Genomic DNA, 8,636 nt, shown 5'->3' with positions numbered 1-8,636 from the left:
TTTAAAGTATATTTATTTACTTTGAGAGAGAGAGAGAGCACAAGTTGGGGAGGGACAGAGAGGGAGAGAGGATCTCAAGCAGGCTCCAAGCTGTCAGTGCAGAGCCTGATGTGGGGCTTGAACTCATGAACCCTGAGACCATGACCTGAGCCAAAGTTGGATGCTTCACTGACTGAGCCACCCAGGCGCCCCAAGCATCCGGCTCTTGATTTCAGCTCCAGTCATGATCTCACAGTTCGCGGGTTCAGTCCCCACTATCAGCACAGGGCCTGCTTGGAATTCTCTCTCTTCCTCTCTCTCTGCCCCTTCCCTTCTCCTCTCCTGTCCTCTCTTCTCTTCTCCTCTCCTCTCCTCTCCTCTGCTCTCCTGTCCTCTCTTCTCCTCCCCTCTCCTCTCCTCTCCTCTCCTCTCCTCTCTCAAAATAAATAAATAAAATCTTTAAAGATAAACAAAGTCTTAAAACCCCAACTGGTTTCTCACCCATCTGATTCCAGTTAGCTCTGTGTGCCAGAGGACACGCCCTCAGATCTCTGAAGACTTGATAATCCCTTTCCACTTTGCAAATCCCGTTCTCCTTTTCTTGACTTAATCGTGAACACTTCAGCCCCATCCAGAACCTTTAGTGTCTTTATCTGGAGCCATTTTGTTACCCGAGAAGATTTACCAGGTGCTCGCCTAACCCATCAGGGATCAAGTGTGGGTACGCTGTGCTCCCCTGACTTAATCCTTGACTTAAGGCTGAGGTGTATAATAGGCTTCTGTCACTCGAGGTGCTCCTGTCCACGGCTGAGAAGCAGTTGTCTCTTGCAACTTTCTAAGTCCCTGAAATCAGGCACTGGCTTCCTTTCCCTTTATCTTGCTCGCAAACCAGCCCGTGCTTGTCTGGGCATCTCGCCGTCTCTCTCAAAATAGAATTCACTGTCACGAAAGTCACCCCTTTAAAAGCGTACAGTTGTTTTTTATTTTTTTTAGCATATCCCAAGGCTCAGCGACCGTCAGGACCAGCCAATTCCACAACATTCCGCCATTCCTAAAGAAACCCCATACACTTTAGCAGGGACGGTCGCCTATGTTCTGTCTCTATGGACTGGCCTCCCCGGGGCGCTTCCTGCGAATGGGCTCCGACCATATATGGTTTGCGTCTGACTTCTTTCACCCTCCCATCGCGTTGTGAAGGTCCATCCCCGCGGTAGCAGGTGTCAGCACCCCTTCCTTTTTAAGGCTGACTAATATTCCGTTGTGTGGATCCACGACATTTCCTTTGTCCGGTCGTTGGCCGATGGGCGGATTGTTCGCACTTTTTCGGTGTTACGAATAAAGAAAGCAGCCATGAACGTTAGTGAGTTTTTGTAGGGACGTGTGTTTGCAATCCTCTTAAGTTCACTCCTCGATTCCTAGGAGTGGGACTCCTGGGTCCTATCGTCAGACTGTTTCCCCCAGTGGCCGCACCGTCTCGCATTCCCACCAGCAGCGTACGAGGTCCCCGCGTCTCCACATCCTCTCTAGCGCTTGTTCACCTGCTACCCTCTGTTCGTCCGTTTTAAGTTCCGGCTGTCCTCGTAAAGTGGCATCGCACTGTGGTCTTGATTTGCACTTCCCTAACGACCGATGACACTGACGTCTTTGCCGTGCTCCTTAGACATTTGTGTGTCTCCTTTGGAAAAATGTCCACTCAAATCCTTTGCCTTAAAAATCTCTTTCTGTCGAGCTGTAAGTGTTCTTTATGGATTCTAAGTACAAGACTCTTATCAGACAGGCGATTTCCAAATATTTTCTCCCATTATGTGGGTTATCTTTTTCCTTTCTGGATGGTGTCCTTCAAGGCACAGGAAGTTTTCATTTTGATGAAATCGAATGTCTTTTTTCTATGGTTGCTTATGCGTTTGGTGTCTTTGTAAGAAACCATTCTTTTTTAATTTTTAATTTTTATTTGTTTGGGGGGGACATGAGCTGGGGAGGGACACAGAGAGAAAGAGGGCGGGGGGAGGGGGGGAGAGAGAGAATCCCAAGTGGGGAGCCTGCCAGTGCAGAGCCTGATGTGGGGCTCGAACTCACAAGCCATGAGATCGTGACCTGAGCTAAAATCTAAGTCGGGCGTTTAACCGACTGAGCCACCCAGGCGCCCTTGTAAGAAACCACGGTTAATTCCAGGTAACAAAAATGTATGTCTCTGTTTCTTCTAAGAGATTAGTAGTTTGGCTCTTACATTTTGGTCCATTTTGAGTCCATTTTTGTATGTGATGTGAAGCAGATGTCTAGCTTTGTTCTTTTGCATGAGGCTGTCCAGTCGTCCCAGCACCATCTGTTAAAAGATTACTCTCTCAAGTCTTGATTATTTTCCAGTAACCAATATGTCTGTCCTTAGGCCAGGATCACACTGTTGATTTGTAGCAGGTTACTGAATCTTTGTGGTAAACTGTGGTACGGAATTCGTAGTAAACTTTTAAATCGAGAAATGTGAATCCTGCAATTTTGTTGTTTTTGAAGATTGTTTGGCCATTCTGAGTCTCCTACAGCTTCACAGGAATTTTAGGATTAGCTTATCCATTGTTTTTAAATGTTTATTTAATAAAGAGAGATAGGGAGTGAGCACACGTGGGGGAGGGGCAGAGGGAGAGAGAGAATCCCAAGCAGGCCCCCCCCCCCCCCCCGCCGCCGCCGCCACCAGCACAGAGCCCAGTGCAGGGCTCAAACCCATGAACCGGAGACCATGTCTGGAGCCGAAATCAAGAATCAGATGCTCAACCAACCGACGCACCCAGGCGCCCTAGCCTGTCCATTTTTGCCGAAAAGCACAGCTGGAAATGTTGGAGATTGCACTGACTCTGCAGATGAACTTGGGGATCGGTGCCATCTACTGATGGGAAATCTCTGATCCCTGAACACAAGATGACTTTCCATTTATTTAGATCTTTTCTAATTTCTTTCAACAACACTTTATAGTTTCCAGTACACAACCACTTCTTTGGCTAAACTTATTACTAAATATTTTATTGTTTTTAATGCTCTTCTTAATGGGATTTTTCTCAGTTTCATTTTGGATTGTTCCTTGTTAGTATGAAACACAGCCGAGTTTTGTATGTTGATCTCATATCTCAAGTCTCGCCAAACTCGCTTCTTACAGCTACCAGTTTTCTGGCGTGCTTTCTAGTGTTTTCTATATTTAAGATCATGTCATCTACAGAGAGAAATGCCTTTACTTCTTCCTTTCCAATCAGGATGACTTTGGGTTATTTTCTCGCCTAATTGCCTGGCTGGCATCTCCTGCACAGGTTGAACAGGAGAGGTGAAAGTTGGTGCCCTTGTCTGGCTCCTGATCTTGGAAGGAAAGCTGTCCTCCCTCCACCATCAAGTATGATGTTCCCTGTGGGTTTTTCCTAGATGCCCTTTATCGGGTGGAGAAACTTCCCTACTCTTTCTGCTTTGCTAAGTGTTTTGGTCATGGACAGATGCTATGTTTTGTCAAATGCTCTTATTCTATCTGTTGATGATCATGTGGTTTCCTCCCTCTATTTATTTAATATGGCGCGTTACATTGATTAACTTTCATTTGTTGAACACAACTTGCAATCCTGGGATATTTTCCAGTTGGTACTGGGAATAATCCTTTTAAATGCTGGTGGGGGGGCGCCTGGGTGGCTCAGTCGGCTGAGCGTCCGACTTCTGCTCAGGTCGTGATCTCGCAGTCCTTGAGTTCAACCCCGTGTCGGGCTCTGTGCGGACAGCTCAGAGCCTGGAGCCTGCTTTGGGTTCTGTGTCTCCCTCTCTTTCTGTTCCTCCCCTGCTCGCGCTTTGTCTCTCTCTGTCTCTCAACGATAAATAAACATTGAAAAAAAATTAAAAAAAAAAAATAAATAAATGCTGGTGGGTTTGGGTTGCTAGAATTTTGTGGAGAATTTTTGCATCCATGTTCATAAGGGATATTGGTCTGTAGTTTTCTTTTCTTGTGATGTCTTTGTCTGGTTTTGTTATCATGGTAATGCTGGCCTCTTAGATTGAGTTAGTGAGTCTTCCCTTTTTGAAAGCTTATGACAAACTGATGTTGATTCTTCATTAAACTTCTGGTGGACTTTGGTAGTAAAGTCATCTGGGCTTTTAATGAGGGAAGATTTTTAGATTGCGATCTCTCTTCACCTGTTTCAGGTCCACTGTAAGAGTAGAAATTTTCTATTTCTGGGGCACCTGGGGGGCTCAGTCGGTTAAGCACCCGACTTCGGCTCAGGTCATGATCTCGTGGTCGGCGGGTTTGAGCCCCGCGTCGGGCTGTGTGCTGCTGACAGGTCAGAGTCTGGAGCCTGCTTCCGATTCTGTGTCTCCCTCTCTCTCTGTCCCTCCCCTGCTCATGCTCTCTCTCTCTCTCTCTCAGAAATAAATAAAAACATTTTTTAAAAATTTTAAAACAAAATTTCTAGTTTATATCTTTCTAGGAATTATTTCATTTCATCCAGATCATCTAATGTGTTGGCATATGGTTGTTCATAGTATTTCCTTATAATCATTTTTATTTCTGTAAGGTCAGTAGTAATGTCCCCTTTTTCATACATGATTTTAGTGATTTCAGTCTTCTCTTTTCCTCTTGGTCTGTCTAGCTAAAGGCTTTTCTATTTTATTTATCTTTTCATTTAATGTTTATTTATTTTTGAGAGAGTGAAAGCAGGAGAGGCGCAGAGAGAGGGGGACAGAGGATATGAAGTGGGCTCTGTGCTGACAGGCTGACAGCAGTGAGCCTGATGTGGGGCTCGAACTCACCAACTATAAGGTCATGACCTGAGCTGAAGTCGGACTCTCAACTGACTGACCCACACAGCGCACCTATATATCTTTTTAAAGAACCAACTTTTGGTTTCATTGATTTTTTTCCTACTGTTTTTCTATTCTCTGTTTCCGTTCTAATCTTTACTATTCCCATCCTTCTGCCTGCTTTGAGTTTAGTTTACTCTTCTCTACCTTCTTAAGGTGAAAGATTAGTTTATTAATTTGAGGTGTTTGTTATTTTCAGTGTAGGTATTTAAAGATATCAATTTCTCTGAGCACTGCTTTTGCCGTATCCCATAAGTTTTGGTCCGTTGTGTTTTTGTTTTTAGTCTTTTCAAAGTACTTTCTAATTTTCCTTGGAATTTCCTCTTTGACCATTAGTAATTTAGGAGTGTGTTGTTTAATTTCCACAGAAGTGTGAATTTTCCAAATTTCTTTCTTTCTGATGATTTGCAATTTCATTCTATTTTGGTCAGAGAATATTTTTTGCATGATTTCAATCCTTTTAAATTTACTGAGACCTATTTTATGGCCTAACATGTGGTCTGTCCTGGAGAATGTTTCACATACACTTGAGAAGATTGTGTATCCTTTTGTTGTCGGGTGGAAAGTTCTATTATGCCTGTTAGGTCTAGTTGGCCTGTAGTGGTTTTCATGTCTTCTCTTTCTTTGCTGATCTTCTATCTAATTGTTCTATCCATTATGAAAGTTGGGTATTAAAGCTTCCAACTATGATTGTTTTTTTTTTTCCAACCAAAAGGTCTCACATATTTATTACTGAACCAACTCACTGGAGCAGAAGCTTAGCAACAGAGGAAATCATTTCCCTGGTAAAACATGTCTGTTATTCAGGTAGTAGGGATGTTACAGAGCCATCGGACAGGAACACGTGACGTTCCTGCAGCATAAGTATGTGTGCTGTCTCATGTGCGATCCCTTAGAGACCCAGCTTGGTTCTTTTCCAATGCCTCCTCTTGGAGTTCTGCCTGATTTAATTGCCAATTTTCATCCAAATCCACTGGGCAATGGGCCCATTCTGCTTTTGTTTCTTGGCCAGGAATCGCTTAATCCTGAAAGTCTTGTGAGAAAACATGGCGAGGAACAGTCAAGCGCACACACCACGGTGGTGGGAAAAAGGCGAGAGCTCCAACTATTATTGTTAAATTGTAAGTTTCTCCCTTTAAAGGTTTTGTCAGTTTTTGCTTCATGTATTTTGAGGCTTTGTCGTTGGGTGCATATATGTTTATAAATATCGTGTCTTCTGGATTGAGTGACACTTATATCATTATAAGATGTTATAAGACAATTTCCATATGTTTTGTGAGCATCAACTTAGAGTTACATTGCTTCTGTAGCCGTCCTATAAGTCAGGGAGGAAAAAAAGCAGTTATAAACAAAAACTACTCATATGCTGTCTTTTGTATTTATCTTTGCACATAGCTGTACTGGTGTTCTGAATTTCTTCATGTGAATCTGAATCATTGTCTAGTGTCTTTTCATTTCAGCCCAAAGGACTTGCTTTAGTATTCCCTGTAGGTCAGATCCACTAACAAACTCTCCCCTCTTTGGTTTATTATTATTAAGAATGTTTTAAGCTTTTCTTCATTTTTTAAGAATGATTTTGCTGGATATAGAATTCTTGGTTGACTTGTTTTCTTTTGATTACGTCATTCTACTTTGGGTACGTCAGGTCTCTGAGACGCTGTTCATTTCTTAATTTATTTTTCTTTCTAAGACTAGATAATCTCAATTGATATATCTTCAAATTCAATGATTCTTTTTTCGGCTTGCTCAAATTTGACTTTGAATCCCTAGAGTGAATTTTTTTTTTAATGTTTCTTTATTTTTGAGAGAGATAGAGACAGTGTGAGAGAGGAAGGGCCAGAGAGAGAGGGAGACCCAGAATCTGAAGCAGGCTCCAGGTTCCGAGCTGTCAGCACAGAGCCCAATGCAGGGCTCGAACTCATAGACTGTGAGATCATGACTTAAGCCAAAGTCCGACACTTAACCGACTGAGCCACCCAGGCGCCCCCTATTTGATTCTTTTTTTTTAAATTTTTTTTTTTTTTAACGTTTACTTATTTTTGAGACAGAGAGAGAGAGAGACAGGGCATGAACGTGGGAGGAGCAGAGAGAGAGGAAGACACAGAATCGGAAGCAGGCTCCAGGCTCTGAGCCATCAGCCCAGAGCCCCACGCGGGGCTTGAACTCACGGACCGCGAGATCGCAAGATCGTGACCTGAGCTGAAGTCGGACGCTCAACCGACTGAGCCACCCAGGCGCCCCTCTATTTGATTCTTTAAAAAAAATATTAGGACCTCCTGCCTGACTCAGTGAGAAGAGCATGTGACTCTTGGTGTTAGGGTCATGAGTTTGAGCCCCACATTGGGTATGGAGATTACTTACGTGGATAAAACTTTTAAAAATTATTTTAAAAAATAAATAAAAAAATAAAAATTTTTATATTGTGTTAAAATATGTAAAACAAAATTTCCCATTTTAACCATTGTAAAGCATACGCTTCAGTGGCGTTGAGAACCTTCACGATGTCACGCAGCTGTCGCCACCATTCGTCTCCACTTTTTGATCATCCCTCCATGAAACTCCGCATCTATTAATAACTCCCATGTACCCCCCAACCCTAGCCTCCGATAGTCACTGTTCCACCTCCGCCTCTATGAATTTAACTCTCTAGGCCTCTCGTATAAGTGGAATCCTACAGTCTTGTGTCTGGATTATTCCACATAGTATCAGGACTTTAAGGTTCATCCAAATTGTAGCATTTACCAGAATTTCATTCTTTTTAAAGGCTGAATAATATTCCCTTGTATGTACATACCAAATTTTGCTTATCCATTTATCCATCGATGGATACTTAGGATGTTTCCCACTTCCTTTCTGTGAATTTAGTCTCGCTCATAATAAGTGAGTTGGCTGAGACTCCGCTCTGCCATCTTCATTTCAGGACCCAGGCTGATGAAATGACCATTTTCTGGAATATTTCTGGTCTTCCGGGCTGAGGGAAAGAGAACTCTGGCCATTAAATGCTCTGGTATGAAGATGCCATGTGCCACTCCCTCTCACACCTCATTAGCCAACACCAGTCATATGGTCCCACCAGACCACAAGGGGACCAGGCAGTGCAAACCCTGCACCGTCCCCCCCCCACCATGTTCCCGGGAGGGTGGAGCAGGTTGATGAACATTCACTTCAGTGAAAATCATCCTACTTCTACTTATCCCATCTACCGTAATTTTAATTACTCAGTTTTGTAGTTTATCCTCTAAATAATGCGTAACATTATTTGGTATTAGTGATTGTTTTCTGCATAAACGATCTGGCACCATGTTACTGAATTTTGCTGATTTCTGCAAAATAAAAAATATTCGCCTTGCCCCAGGTGAACAGTGGTTCGGATGGTCTTCTGAATCTAGACGTTGCCTCATCAAAAGCGGCACCTGATACAGGCACAGCCCACAGGACATCTACAAGGCGACACTCCTGATGAAGACTTCCGGGCCCTTAATACTTACACTTTTAGAGAATGTGGGTCTCTCAAATTTCTTTCTAGCAATACTTATACAGGAACACTTTATATTTACGTCCTCCCAAATCAGTAAAAGAACTTTGCGAGAATAACGTGTGGGACAATCTTGAGTTCCATCTCAGAAACAACGGGTGGATGATTGTAGTCGCGTGAACGTGTTTTGCTCGAGGATAAACAGATGGGTGTGTGTGCGCTGGGGACACGGCTGGGGCTGAAAGAAACCACATTCCTGCTGACAGGTTCGTTAACATCCTTGACCATCACTGTGTTTAGGAAGCGAAGTGTTTAGCGTTTTACATTCAGTTATATGTAAGTAAGTGTGTTACTTACACGG

The 8,636-nt window shown here is 43.2% G+C and overlaps 1 pseudogene; it reads right to left on the bottom strand.

Annotated features, from left to right (window-relative positions):
• Window positions 1–4,596: 4,596 nt before the first annotated feature.
• On the bottom strand, window positions 4,597–5,883 carry LOC125924914 (60S ribosomal protein L39-like; annotated as a pseudogene).
• Window positions 5,884–8,636: the final 2,753 nt, after the last annotated feature.

Source organism: Panthera uncia, chromosome F2 (genome assembly GCF_023721935.1).
Source record: "Panthera uncia isolate 11264 chromosome F2, Puncia_PCG_1.0, whole genome shotgun sequence".
NCBI lineage: Eukaryota > Metazoa > Chordata > Mammalia > Carnivora > Felidae > Panthera > Panthera uncia.
This window is presented reverse-complemented; position numbering and strand designations above follow the sequence as displayed.